A 15,026-nucleotide genomic window follows, 5' to 3' on the forward strand; every position below is an offset into this window, starting at 1 on the left:
GGTGATTGCACCCATGAAATTAAAAGACACTTGCTCCTTGGAAGAAAAGTTATGGCCAACCTAGATAGCATATTAAAAAGCAGAGACATTACTATACTAACAAAGGTCCATCTAGTCAGAGCTATGGTTTTTCTAGTAGTCATGTATGGATGTGAGAGTTGGAATGTAAAGAAAGCTGAGCACCAAAGAATTGATGCTTTTGAACTGTGGTGTTGGAGAAGACTCAGGAGAGTCCCTTGGAATGCAAGAAGATTCAACTAGTCCATCCTAAAGAAATCAGTCCTGAATATTTATTGGAAGGACTGATGCTGAAGTTGAGGATGAGATGGTTGGATGGCATCACTGACTCAATGGACATGAGTTTGAGTAAACTCTGGGAGTTGGTGATGGACAGGGAGGCTTGGCCTACTGCAGTCTATGGAGTCACACAGAGTCAGACATAATTGAGAGATTGAATTGAACTGAACTGAACCCTTGTATTCCATTACCCATTCATTTATCAATGTCAGACATTCATTTTCCAAGTGCTCTTGTATTATTTGACTTAATTCTCATCAGTAATATAAAAGAAGGAAAACAGCTACAATTAAAACTCCTATCCTCCAAAAAAAAAAAAAAAGATTTATAAAAGCACTCATCTCAGGCATGATTCTTACTCTGTTAGATTGTTTCAGCTTGTACAATCTTGATTCCATAAACTGGAAGTACAAGCTTAAGAATTGATGCTTTTAAACTGTGGTATTGGAGAAGACTCTTCAGAGTCCCCTGGACTGCAAGGAGATCAAATCAGTCAGTCCTAAAAGAAATTGACCCTGAATATTCATTGGAAGGACTGACGCTGAAACTGAATCTCCAGTACTTTGGTCACCTGACTCATTAGAATAGACCCTAATGCCAGGAAAGATTGAAGCCTGAAGGAGAAGTGGATGGCAGAGGATGAGATGGTTGGATGGCATCATTGACTCAATGGACATGAATTTGAGCAAGCTCTGAGAGATGGTGAAGGACAGGGAAGCCTGGTGTGCTTCAGTTCATAGGGTCACAAAGAGTCATACATGACTGAGTGACTGAACAAAAACAACATATGTATTCACCTAAATCAGAAAATGTATCCTGTCAGAACCGAAAGAATGGCTTCTATGGGTATCTGAATATTTTTCAGGACGTAGAGTCATAGGAAAATATGCTTATACTTTTGTTTACATTCTTTCTGTGTCTGACCTTTCATTATTGTTGTTGTTCAATCACTCAGTCATGTTTGACACTTTGTGACCTCAGGAACTGCAGCACTCCATCTCCCAGAGCTTACTCAAAGTCATGTTCACTGAGTCAGTGATGGCCATCCAACCATCTCATCCTCTGTTGTCCCTTCCTTTTTCTACTGCCTTCAATCTTTCCCAGCATCATGGTCTTTTCCAGTGATTCAGCTCTTCGCATCAGGAGGCCAAACTATTGGAGCTTCAGCTTCAGCATCCCACAATGAGGTACCATGTCATGCCAGTCAGAATGGCTGCTATCAAAAAGTCTACAAACAATAAATGCTGGAGAGGGTGCAGAGAAAAGGGAACCCTCTTACACTGCTGGTGGGAATGCAAACTAGTACAGTCACTATAGAGAATAGTGTGGCATGATCCTCTACATAGAAAACCCTAAAGACATCACCAGAAAATTACTAGAGCTACTCAATGAATATAGTAAAGTTGCAGGATATAAAATTAGCACACAGAAATCCCTTGCATTCCTATACACTAACAATGAGAAAACAGAAAAAGTTAAAAAACTGGAAATAGAGCTGCCATACAACCCAGCAATCCCACCACTGGGCATACATACCGAGGAAACCAGAATTGAAAGAGACACATGTACCCCAACATTCATCGCAGCGCTGTTTACAATAGCCAGGACATGGAAGCAACCTAGATGTCCATTTGCAGATGAATGGAGAAAAAAGCTGTGGTACATATATACAATGGAATATTACTCAGATATTAAAAAGAATGCATTTGAATCAGTTCTAATGAGGTGTATGAAACTGAAGCCTATTATACAGAGTGAAGTAAATCAGAAAGTAAAACACCAATACAGTATATTAATGCATATATATGGAATTTAGAAAGATGGTAACTATGATCCTATATGCGAGATAGCAAAAGAGACACGGATATAAATATCAGACTTTTGGACTCTGCAGGAGAAGGTGAGGGTGGGATGATATGAGAGAATAGCATTAAAACATATATATTACCATAGGTGAAATAGATCGCCAGTCCAGGTTTAATGCATGAGACAGGACACTAAAGGCCTGTACGCTGGGATGACCATGAGAGATGGGATGGGGAGGAAGGAAGGAGGGGAGTTCAGGATGGGGGACAAATTTATATCTATGGCTGATTCATGTCAATGTATGGCAAAAACCACTACAATATTGTAAAGTAATTAGCCTCCAATTAAAATAAATGAATTAGTTAAAAAAAAAGCCATAAGATAACCATGCTTTTATGGGTATAACAGTTATTCAGTTAATATATAACAGCTAATTTATGCCCAGATTAGGCACTTAAATGGTTTAATCAAATAAAACTTTGATACACACACACACACACAAAAAAGCATCACACTGGTTGACTAGTATTGAATTAACTCTAAAATTACTTATTTTATTTTGCATTTACTTTACTCACCCACATCTCTACCATCTTTGAATTCTATTAAGAGCACATGCAAAATATATGATTATATTTTAAAAAGGTTGGCATAGCAGACACCTAGTGTTTGTGTTCAAAAGCATTTTATGATTTGGAGAATAGAATCATTTTCTCACCTCCACCATTTAAATAATGAAGTCAAATTGCATAGATCAATCTTGGTACCCTGATGCCCTGATCACAGTGGTGGAGTACCTGACTTGTATTTAGACCATTGTACTCTCACCTCTAAGATTATCCAAATTAGAAAAAGTCTTTTTCTAATGGTTCCTGGAGGGGGAAAACCTACTGAGGTATAAGCATGATGTCTGCCAAGCAGTTACATTTCTGTCCTCTGGGTTCAAAGTCCAGGGAGAAGAAAGCTGGAATATTAAATCATCAGATCTCAGCTGAAATGATACTGGTTGTCACATTTCAGATATTTTCAGCTGAGATGTTGCTAAAGAAGATAGCCTCAACTGATATAGCTACTTTCCACTGACTTGTGAATCATCTCTGCATTAATTATAGAAAGCATACAAGACTACTACTTATTATAAATGGAAGGAAAATACTATGCCATTCATCATGCATATTAATTTATGAACATAGAAACTTGGAGGAAAGAAGAGTACTCATAAATAATACTAGAAATGTTCATGCTGATGGATTTTAAAAATACATAAATTGTTTATCTTAAACTTTATGAAATTTCTTAATTATAAAGTTCTTGAAGTTTATAATTTCTATTCTAGTTCAACCAGATTCATTGTTTGTCCTAGAGTAGTAGGAGATGCTTGAAATTTCCCTGCATTATGTATTTCCTCTGATGAAGGATAAAGAATGATTACAGATTTACTCTCTGTCTCTCTCTCTTTCATACACACATGCACACATGTGCATAAACCTCTCTTCCTCTCTCTCTCACACACATGCATAAATCTCTCTCTCTCACACATACAAACACACACATAAGTACACTCATTTTCTGCTTTTTTAATTAGAACCTGCTGAGATGAAAATGGATCCTGGAAATCACTCCTCAGTGACTGAGTTCATCCTTGCTGGGATCACAGAACAGGCACAACTCCAGCTGCCCCTTTTCCTTCTCTTCCTAGGAATGTATGTGGTCATGGTGATGGGGAACCAGGGGATGATCACACTGATTGGGATCAGTTTTCACCTGCACACCCCCATGTACTATTTCTTCAGAAATTTGTCCTTTATTGATCTCTATCAGTCCACTGTCAATACCCCTAAAATGCTGGTAGGCTTTGTGACAGAGAAAACTATCATCTCCTACCCTGAGTGAATGACTCAGCTCTACTTCTTTCTTCTTTTTATTTTAGAGTTGTATGTTGACTGAAATGGTATATGACTGCTATGCTGCATCTGTAAGTGCTTGCTGTATAATGCCATCATGTCTTATTATAGGTTCTTCCAGCTCACAGCAGCAGTTTACATCTTTTGCATCATTCAATTGACATTCCATACTTGCCTTATGTTGAGACTCTATTTCTGCAAGGCCAATGTGATTAACCATTATTTCTGTGATGTTTTTCCACTCATGGAGCTATCCTGTTCTAGCATCTATTTCAAAGAATCATTGGCTCTAGTCTGCAGCTCTTTAAAAATCCTGATTCCTGCCTTAACTATTCTTATCTCCTATATCTTCATCCTCTACAAAATCTTCCACATCCACTCCACGGAGGCCAGGTCCAAAGCCTTCAGCACCTGCAGTTCCTACATCTTGGCTGTTGCTGTTTTCTATGGATCTGCAGCATTCATGTACCTGCAGCCTTCATCTGTGAGTCCCATGGACCAAGGGAAAGTGTCCTCTGTGTTTTATACCTGCATTGTGCCCATGCTGAATCCTCGGACCTACAGTCTGTGGAATAAGGATGTCAAATTGGCCCTGAAGAAAATTCTGGACAGTGGAAAATGTAGATGAATAGACTCAATGTTGGTGTCATATCAAAAATACTTTTTCTGAGATATGTAATGTTTTCACTTTGTTGTTCAAATTTTTGAAATTCAGGATCATTTTCCCATACAATACATTCCCCAAATTCCCTCCAGGCTAATTCCTTTGAGTTTGTGTTATATTGACTATATAAGGAGAAATATCAAGAATAAAGTCACAGACTCTTGAGAATTAAAGAAGTTCCAGTGTACTATAAAAAGAATACAAACAACAAGAATCACTATGATGATCATCATAATGTAATAACATATTACTATTGAGATAGTATAAAATATCAAACTCTGTGCCCAACACTTTATATTAGACAACTTTCTTTAATACTTATGATATTCTTTCAAGGCAAGCCCTAGTATTGTTTTTGTTTGAAAGATGAATAAATTGAAGCTTGTTTAATTTGAGTAAATAGCCATAGTCTCAAACATAATAAAGACAGAGACTAGAATGTCTGGCTCCAAGAACTGTGATTATACCCAAAGTAATCTATTGGCCCCAGGTTACTGTGGGTAAGTGTAAGGCCTTCCAGGTTATTTCTTTCTACACATTAAGTTTCTATCTCCTGTGAGATTGTATTGCTTTTCACTAGATCTCTCCAATGTGATTTTTGCTTTTATTTCATTTGATTTAATGAAAATAATCAAAATATTTCAAACTTGTGTTGATCAAGCAAAAAGATCAAATGCAGAGTGACTGCAGAAACTTATAGTAAGACTAATCAAAGAGATTCAAATTATCATGTTTAATGCCAACAATTTTACACAAGTAGCCCAACACATTATTATCTCTAGGGGTTTCCCTGGTAGCTCAATGGTAAAGAACACAGCTGCCAATGCAGGAGACGTGAGTTCAGTCCTTGGGTGGGGAAGATTCCCTGGAGAAGGAAATGGCAACCCCTCCAGTATTCTTGCCTGGGAAATCTCACAGAGAGAGGAGTCTTGTGGGATACAGTCCACAGGGTTGCAAAGCGTCCATCCAACACAATCTTGCCATTAAACTACAACAATAAATTTACGTTAACAACTACTCCTATTATACAGAGTGAAGTAAGCCAGAAGGAAAAACACCAATAAAGTATACTAACGCATATATATGGAATTTAGAAAGATGGTAACGATAACCCTGTATACGAGACAGCAAAAGAGACACTGATGTATAGAACAGTCTTATGGACTCTGTGGGAGAGGGAGAGGGTGGGAAGATTTGGGAGAATGGCATTGAAACGTGAAATGTCATGTATGAAACGAGATGCCAGTCCAGGTTCAATGCACGATGCTGGATGCTTGGGGCTGGTGCACTGGGACGACCCAGAGGGATGTATGGGGAGGGAGGAGGGAGGAGGGTTCAGGATGGGGAACACATGTATACTAATTAAACAAAAATTTAAAAAAAAAAAAAAAAAAAAAAAAAATATATAACATTCTACTAAAAAAAACAAACAAACAAAAAAACAACTACTCATAATAACCCCAAATTATGTAAGTTGTATTACTTTCATGAGGTTCACACCCTTTTGCCACATAAATTATAAACAATTGCCATTTCTTGTCAGTTTTATCTTGGAAACATCACTTCTCTCCCCTCATATTGCTCCTTTTTAACTTCTGGTCATTAACATCTGGTAGCTATAAATTCACATGAAACTCTAGATACTCAGTTGTCTTCTGCCTCTTCTCAGTTCAAAGCGTCTTACTCATTACTGACAGATCAAAGTTCTTTGGGTAGTGTGCTGCCTTATTCACCTGTAGTGTCCAAATATATGGCTATATATATATGTATATATATAACATAATTTTATTTACCACCCATGTAGTTCATTATCCACTCATTCATCAATGTCAAACATTCATTTTCAATTATTTCATATTATTTGACTTAATTTTCATATTATTTGTCTTATTGTTTTCATATTATTTGACTTAATTTACATCAGTACTATAAAAGAAGGTTAAAATGGTTACAATTACAACTTCTATCTTAGGCATGATTCCTAGTCTGTTATATATAGTCAGAATATGTGTATATATATATATATATAAATCAGCTAAATCATACATAAACCCTGTCAGAACTGAAAGAATGGCTCTATGGGTATCTTCATATGTTTAATTTCTGAATAATTATAGAAATGATCTGTTTACTTCTTGTTTACATTCTTTCTATATCTGACCATTACCAAACTCCAACTCTCTCTCTCACTTCTTTTATTTGGCACACTGAAGCAACTTCAGTTGTAGTCTGTTCACTTATAAGGTGGCATTCCCGACACAGTATTTTTCTCCAAACATGTCAGAATCCTGCAGCCACAGAAAATCCAAAGCTAAAAGATTTTTGATGCATGGGCATGGTGGATTTTCCTTGAATCTGAAAGAACTCTAGTGGGAGGTATTCAAAACAAAAGGTCCTCTAGAACCTTGTTCCTCAGAGTGGTCTATGGATGAGAAATAGTGGCAAAAATCTGAGAAATTTTATTTAAAATGTATAGTCTCAAACCATACACGAGACTTACTATCAGAATCTGCTTTTGATCAAGATCCTTAGGTTATTTCCATGCACATTAAAAGTTGAGAAGTTTTTGATAAATATTGACATCTGACCTCACACCCTAAAATTTTGACTTGATTGGCATAGAGTTCACCCTCAGTATTGAAATTAAAAAAAAGAGAAAAAACTCGCCTGATAATTTTTTAATGAGTTTAAATGAGTATAAAATTGAGAAACACTAGGTTCCCTTGTGGCTCAGATGGTAAAGAATCCGCCTGTAATGCAGGAGACCTGGGTTTGATCTCTGGGTTGGGAAGATCCCATGGAGAAGGGAAAGGCTACCCACTCCAGTATTCTGGCCTGTAAGAATTCTATGAACCCATAGTCCATGGGGTCGCAAAGAATTGGATACAACTGAGTGACTTTCATTTTCAATGTAACACAAGTATAAACTGGTAAAAGTAACTGACTCTTCTTATATTTAACTATAAGATCTCTCCTGACTTGAGTGTGCAATTATCTTGATACAATCATTTCTAAGTATGGTTCCAATTTTCCTATTTTAGAACAAAAAGTGAAAATATAATATATAAGAATAGAAGTAACATGAAACATAAGTGCCTAATAAAATATTTTATATATGTAACTTAGCAACTAGAATCATTAATAGTGAGCACCTAAAAAAGTAAAAAATTAAGTTAATATTCTGAATTCTTACCCCATAACTTTAAATCCAATAGCATATAGATTGGACTTTGAATTAATATGTATATTTTGTATTTACATATAAAATTGATTAAATACATTTTTGTACAAGGATAAATGATTTACCTCATCATATTAAAATTTGTTGCCATGTTAATATTAAGATAACTTGTCAGAATGTTGCCCAATCCTTTAAAACCTTTTATTCACAGAGTGGACTGGGAATTAGTAGGTCTGGCTAGGAGATTGTATGAGATGCAGAATCTCAAAACCTGAAATGCTCCTCAGAACTGCTGGATGAAGATCTGATTTTGAAACAATATCCAGGTGAATCTGTGAAGAAATCTTAATCACTAATTGATGAGTTTAGGATTGACAGAGAATCCCTATTGAAGTGAAAAATTAGACAACTGTGGACATGTCAACTGCAACTGCTTCTTTTCTCAAGAGCTTGCCTCTTGAGAAATGGAAATCCTTGGAGAGTATTTGAACTGGCAACCCACTCCAGTACTCTTGCCTGGGAAATTCCACGGACAGAGAAGCCTGGTGGGCTACAATGAGGTCTCAAAGGGTCGGACACGACTGAGTGACTTCACTTTCTTTCTTCTATAGTTCCTTTTGGAGAAGGAAATGGCAACCCACTCCAGTGTTCTTGCCCGGAGAACCTCCTAGACAGAGGGGCCTGGTGGGCTGCAATCTGTGGGGTTGCAAAGAGTCGGACACGACTGAGCAACTAACATACATAACATATTTATTGCCTGGCATATATGAAATCCAGGACACACCTTCATAGCACAGTGATCACAACCACTCAGGGGAGAACTGAGAAAGGTGCAGATGTTTGCTACCTTAAAGCTGAAGAAACATACACTAAGACAGAGTTAGAGATGCTGACCTGTGATGCAGATTGGTTTCAAAAGGGGCTCTGAGACCTGGGCTGTGCTGGCCCTCTCGACACTAAAGACAGCAGAAAGCTGGGTACCTATCATTCCTGACACCAATACAGAGCTATCTTCTGAGTCAAAGGAAGCATGTTGCAAATTAAATTTGGTGTTGAGATTTCCAGCAAGAAGAAAGGTGAGTATATTCATCTCACATCTGTGACTTGAGACTATTAAGTCTGGAAATACTAATGTGAAAATTCAGGCAAATATTCCTCATATATTCATGCATGGAATTATGTATAAAATCCCATTTATATCCTGAACACTATGCAATTACTTGTTACACAGAGGAGAATAAGTCTGATTCGGTGTATCATCTGACTTACAGCATATCTCAAGTCTAAAAATGTGCTGTTTAGAAATGACAGTTTTCTGAACTTTAAGTAGGAAGGTTAAAACAATTACAAGGTGTTGGAGAATGTTTTCATGATGATTTCTAACTTAAATAAGATTGAAAAGAAAAGAGAACTTATTTAGCATACAACCGAGAAAAGAGAGTTGGTAGGATTATTTCATGTGAAAAAAAAATATATACAAAGACAGACAGCTGCTACCTGCTTCTCCTTTAGCCTTCAATATTCCCCAGCATCAGGGTCTTTTTCAATCAGTCAGCTTTTCACATCAGGTGGCGAAAGCATTGGGGCTTCAGCCTCACCAACAACACTGTCCAATGGATATTCAGGGTTGATTTTTATGGCACACATAGAAAATGGTAAAAAATGATATGGCATCATGGGGTAGACAGATGAGGCAGTTTGTGGCTGAAGGTGAAGAATTAAGAGACTCTGAATGTCACTTTAAATCCCATATATAGATGCCATCTGTATATGTTTATCTATATTTATATGTACACATACATATGTACATATATGGATCTGCATATTTTATGTATGTATGTATTATACTATGACTCACTCATCTATTCATCCGTTGCTGAACATAAATTTAAATTATTTACAATTTTAATTGTTATGCATACAGCTGCCATGCACATTTTAATGATGATAAACATGGCTAAATATTTTAATAGAAAATATATTTATTATATTTGAAAATGAGGCTTTATAAATATTGGATTTAGATGTACTGTGCTTCCATAAATAGACCCAGAGTTAAGTGATTATATAGGTCAAAAGGATGCCTAAACAGTGAATCATTTATATGGAACACTCTACTCCAAATGAAAAAAAAAAAAAAAGAATTCTCTCCAATGACCATGTTTTTCTCTTTCCCCTCCAGAGACTATGCAGATGGAAGTGGCAGCGGAAAATCACTCCTCAGTGACTGAGTTCATCCTTGCTGGGATCACAGAACAGCCATGAATCCACCTGCCCCTTTTCCTTCTTTTCCTGGTAATCTATGTGGTCACAGTGGTGGGGAATCTGGGCATGATCACACTGATCGGGCTCAGTTCTCACCTGCACACCCCCATGTACTATTTCCTCAGTAACTTGTCTTTTATTGACCTCTGTCAGTCCACTGTCATTACCCCCAGAATGCTGGGGAACTTTATGACAGAGAAGAACATCATCTCCTACCCTGAATGCATGACTCAGCTCTTTTTCTTTCTTCTTTTTATTATTGCAGATGGTTACCTGTTGGCTGCAATGACATATGACCGCTATGTTGCCATCTGTAGCCCCTTGCTGTATAATATTACCATGTCCCATCAGGCCTGTTTCTCCCTCATTTTTGAGTGTATATGATGAGATTGGTATGTGCATTCTCTCACACAGGCTGCATGCTTAGGGTTCATTTCTGCAAATCAGATGTGATCAACCATTATTTCTGTGATTTTCTGCCCCTCCTAAAGCTCTCCTGCTCTAGTACCTATGTCAACAAATTACTGGTTCTATGCTTTGGTGCACTTAACATCTTTGCCCCCAACCTGACCATCCTTAGCTCCTACATCTTCATCACTTCCAGCATCCTCCATATTCATTCCACGGAGGGTAGGTCCAAAGCCTTCAGCACATGCAGCTCCCACATCTCAGCTGTCACTATTTTGTATGGATCTACAGCATTTATGTACCTGCGGCCAACATCTGTGAGCTCCATGGACCAAGGGTAAGTTTCCTCTGTGTTTTATACTATTGTTATGCCCATGCTGAATCCCTTGATCTACAGCCTCAGGAATAAAGATGTCAATGTTACCATGAAGAAAATGCTTAAGAGAATATTTTTGTGACCAGACAATAACTAATTAAAAGGTATATAACTCCATTGCTAACACTAGCAAGGGGACATTCCCCTTCCCCCTTCTGAAGTCTGTGTCAGAAGTTTTCTCTCTTTTATACTTTAATAAAACTTTATTGCCCAAAAGCTCTGAGCAATCAAGCCACATCTCTGGCCCTGGATTGAATTCTCCTCTGGGGACCAAGTATCCTGGTGTCTTTCATGGTTCAGCAACAACCTTTCAGTTCTCTTATTTCAAAATCCTTACCAGAGCTTAAAATCTGAGTTAAGAACTCCTTCATGCTTTGCAACACTGCTCAAACCAGTATGCCTCTTACAATGCCATTTATTATTTTGGGTATGTAGTTACCTACTTATTGTCCACAATGCTCTGAACTGTAATGTTCATAAAGGTTATCCCCAGGCATGTATTTTATTGCCATATCTGCAGGACCTAAGATAGTTTCTGGCACTAGAAAGACCTGGATAATTTTCTTATTTCATTTTAAAAAATATTTAGGTTCATGGGGTCGCAAAGAGTCAGGCACAACTGAGCGACTGAACTGAACTGATAAGAAATCATATATATCTCATACAGTCTTTATCCATTAAGTTCAGTTCAGTCACTCAGTCGTGTCCAACTCTTTGCAACCGTATGAATAGCAGCACACCAGGGCTCCCTGTCCATCACCAATTCCCAGAGTTCACTCAGACTCACATCCACTGAGTCAGTGATGCCATCCAGCCATCTCATCCTCTGCCGTCCCCTTCTCCTCCTGCCCTGAATCCCTCCCAGCATCAGAGTCTTTTCCAATGAGTCAACTCTTCACATGAGGTGGCCAAAGTACCGGAGTTTCAGCTTCAGCATCATTCCCTCCAAAGAAATCCCAGGGCTGATCTCCTTCAGAATGGACTGGCTGGATCTCCTTGCAGTCCAAGGGACTCTCAAGAGTCTTCTCCAACACCACAGTTCAAAGGCATCAATTCTTCAGCACTCAGCCTTCTTCATAGTTCAACTCTCACATCCATACATGACCACAGGAAAAACCATAGCCTTGACTAGACGAACCTTTGTTGGCAAAGTAATGTCTCTGGTTTTGAATATGCTATCTAGGTTGGTCATAACTTTCCTTCCAAGGAGTAAGCGTCTTTTAATTTCATGGCTGCAGTTACCATCTGTAGTGATTTTGGAGCCCAGAAAAAGAAAGTCTGACACTGTTTCCACTGTTTCCCCATCTATTTCCCATGAAGTGATGGGACCGGATGCCATGATCTTCGTTTTCTGAATGTTGAGCTTTAAGCCAACGTTTTCACTCTCCACTTTCACTTTCATCAAGAGGATTTTTAGTTCCTCTTCACTTTCTGCCATAAGAGTGGTGTCATCTGCATATCTGAGGTTACTGATATTTCTCCCGGCAATCCTGATTCCAGCTTGTGTTTCTTCCAGTCCAGCGTTTCTCATGATGTACTCTGCATATAAGTTAAATAAACAGGGTGACAATATACAGCCTTGACATACTCCTTTTCCTATTTGGAAACAGTCTGTTGTTCTATGTCCAGTTTTAACTGTTGCTTCCTGACCTGCATACAAATTTCTCAAGAGGTAGATCAGGTGGTCTGGTATTTCCATCTCTTTCAGAATTTTCCACAGTTTCTTGTGATCCACACAGTCAAAGGCTTTGGCATAGTCAATAAAGCAGAAATAGATGTTTTTCTGGAACTCTCTTGCTTTTTCCATGTTGGCCTACCAAATGCTTAATGCTTTGCATAGATCTGTCTTAGTACACTTATGCCCTGTTCACAGTGGTGGAGTACATAACTTGCATTTTGGCCACTATACTCTCACCCCTAAGATTATTCAAATTAGAATAAGAAAGAATGGTTCCTGGAGTGGGAACACCTATTGAGGTATAAACATAGTGTGTGCCAAGCAGTTACATCTCTGCCCTGTGTGGTCAAAGTCAAGGGAGAAGGAAGTTGGGACATGAAAACATCAGATCTCAGGTGAAATGATACTGGTCTTCAGGTATTTTCAGTTGAGATATTATTAAAAATGACAGCCCTGACTAATATAACTACTTTCCACAGACTTGTGAATCCTCTATGCATTAATTATAGAAAGCATGCACTGCTATTACTTATTATAAATGAAAGGAAAATTCTATGCCATTCAACATGCATGATATTAATATAAAAACATAGAAACTTGGAGAAAAGATGAATACTCAGAAACAATACTAGAAGTATTCCTTTGGACTGGCTTTAAAAATTCATAAATTGTTGCTTCTCTTAAACTTCATGAAGTAACTTAATTATAACGTTCTTGAAGTTTATAATTTCTGTCCTAGTTCAATCAGAATAATTGTTTGCCTACAGTAGCAGGATATACTGGAAATTTCACTTCATTATATATGTCCTCTGATGTGATATTAAGAATAATCTCTGCAGAATTACTCTCTGCCTCTCATACAGACAAGCACACACACACACATACATATGTGCATAAATCTTTCTCTCTCTCTCTCTCACACACACACACACACACACAAGTACATTCATTTTCTGTTTTTTAAACTTAAAACCTGCTGAGAAGAAAATGGACTCTGGAAATCACTCCTCACTGACTGAGTTCATCCTCACTGGGCTCACAGAACAACCACAATTCCAGCTGCCCATTTTTCCTTCTCTTCCTAAGAATCTATATGGTCATCGTGATGGGGAACCAGGGCATGATCACACTGATGGGGTCAGTTCTCACCTGCACACCCCCGTGTACTATTTCCTCAGCAATGTGTACTTTTTGATCTCTGTCAGTCCACTGTCATTACCCCCAAATGCTGGTGAGCTTTGTGAGAGAAAAAAATATCATCTCCTACCCTGAATGCATGACTCAGCTCTACTTCTTTCTTCTTTTTATTATTGCAAAGAGTTATATGTTTGCTGAAATGACATATGACCACTGTGTTGCCATCTGTAACCCCTTGCTTTATAATGCCATCATGTCTTATTATAGGTGCTTCCAGGTCAGAGCAGCAGTTTACATCTTGTGAATCATTTAATCAACATTCCATACTTGCCTTATGCTGAGACTCTATTTTTTCAAGGCCAATGTGATTAACCATTATTTCTGTGATATTTTTCTGCTCATGGAGCCATCATGTCCTAGCATTTATTTCAATGAATTATTGGCTCTAGTCTGAAGTTCTTTCAATGTCCTGATTCCTGCCTTACCTACTCTTACCTCCTATGTCTTCATCCTCCACAAAATCTTCCACATCCACTCCACAAAGGGCAAGTCCAAAGCCTTCCAGCACTTGCAGTTCCCACATCTTGGCCGTTGCTGTTTTCTATGGATCTGCAGCATTCATGTACCTGCAGCCATCATCTGTGAGCCCCATGGACCAAGGGAAAGTGTCCTCTGTGTTTTATACCTGCACTGTGCCCATGATGAATCCTGTGATCTACAGTTTGTGGAATAAGGATGTCAAATTGACCCTGAGGAAAATTCTGGACAGTGGAAAATGTAGATGAATAGACTCAATGTCATGGTGTTATATACGTATATAATGTATATATACGTTATATATGTTGGCTGGGATACATAATCTTTCAGTTTTACTGTTCAAAGTTTTGGAAATTAAGGATCATTTTCCCATACAATACTTTTCCCAAGTTGCCTCCAGGCTAATTCCTTTGAGTTTGTGTTATATTAACTATTTATGGAGAAATATCAAGGGTAAAGTCAAAGATTTTGAGAATTAAAGAAGCTCCAGTGAGGTACAAAGAAATACAAATGACAACAAGAATAACTATAATGATCATCATAAAATAATAACATATTATTATTGAGATAGTATAAAATATCAAACACTGTGCCCAGTGCTTTATATTAGATAACTTTTATATTTATGGTGTTCTTTCTAGGTAAGCCTTTGTATTTTTTCCATTTGAAAGATGAATAAATTGAAGTTAGTTTACATAGAGGAAATTCACACAGTCCCAAACCTAATAAAGACAGAGGCTAGAATGTCTGACTTCAGGAACTGTGATTGTACT

General features: G+C 37.8%; 3 pseudogenes; all 3 read left to right on the forward strand.

The window, feature by feature from the left end:
- The first annotated feature begins 3,705 nt into the window (after positions 1-3,705).
- On the forward strand, positions 3,706-4,635 carry LOC102274289 (putative olfactory receptor 8G3; annotated as a pseudogene).
- Positions 4,636-10,027: 5,392 nt separating this feature from the next.
- On the forward strand, positions 10,028-10,983 carry LOC102271709 (olfactory receptor 8G1-like; annotated as a pseudogene).
- A 2,583-nt stretch (positions 10,984-13,566) lies between these two features.
- Positions 13,567-14,501, forward strand: LOC102274567 (putative olfactory receptor 8G3; annotated as a pseudogene).
- Positions 14,502-15,026: the final 525 nt, after the last annotated feature.

Source organism: Bos mutus, chromosome 29 (genome assembly GCF_027580195.1).
Source record: "Bos mutus isolate GX-2022 chromosome 29, NWIPB_WYAK_1.1, whole genome shotgun sequence".
In the NCBI taxonomy this organism is placed as follows: domain Eukaryota; kingdom Metazoa; phylum Chordata; class Mammalia; order Artiodactyla; family Bovidae; genus Bos; species Bos mutus.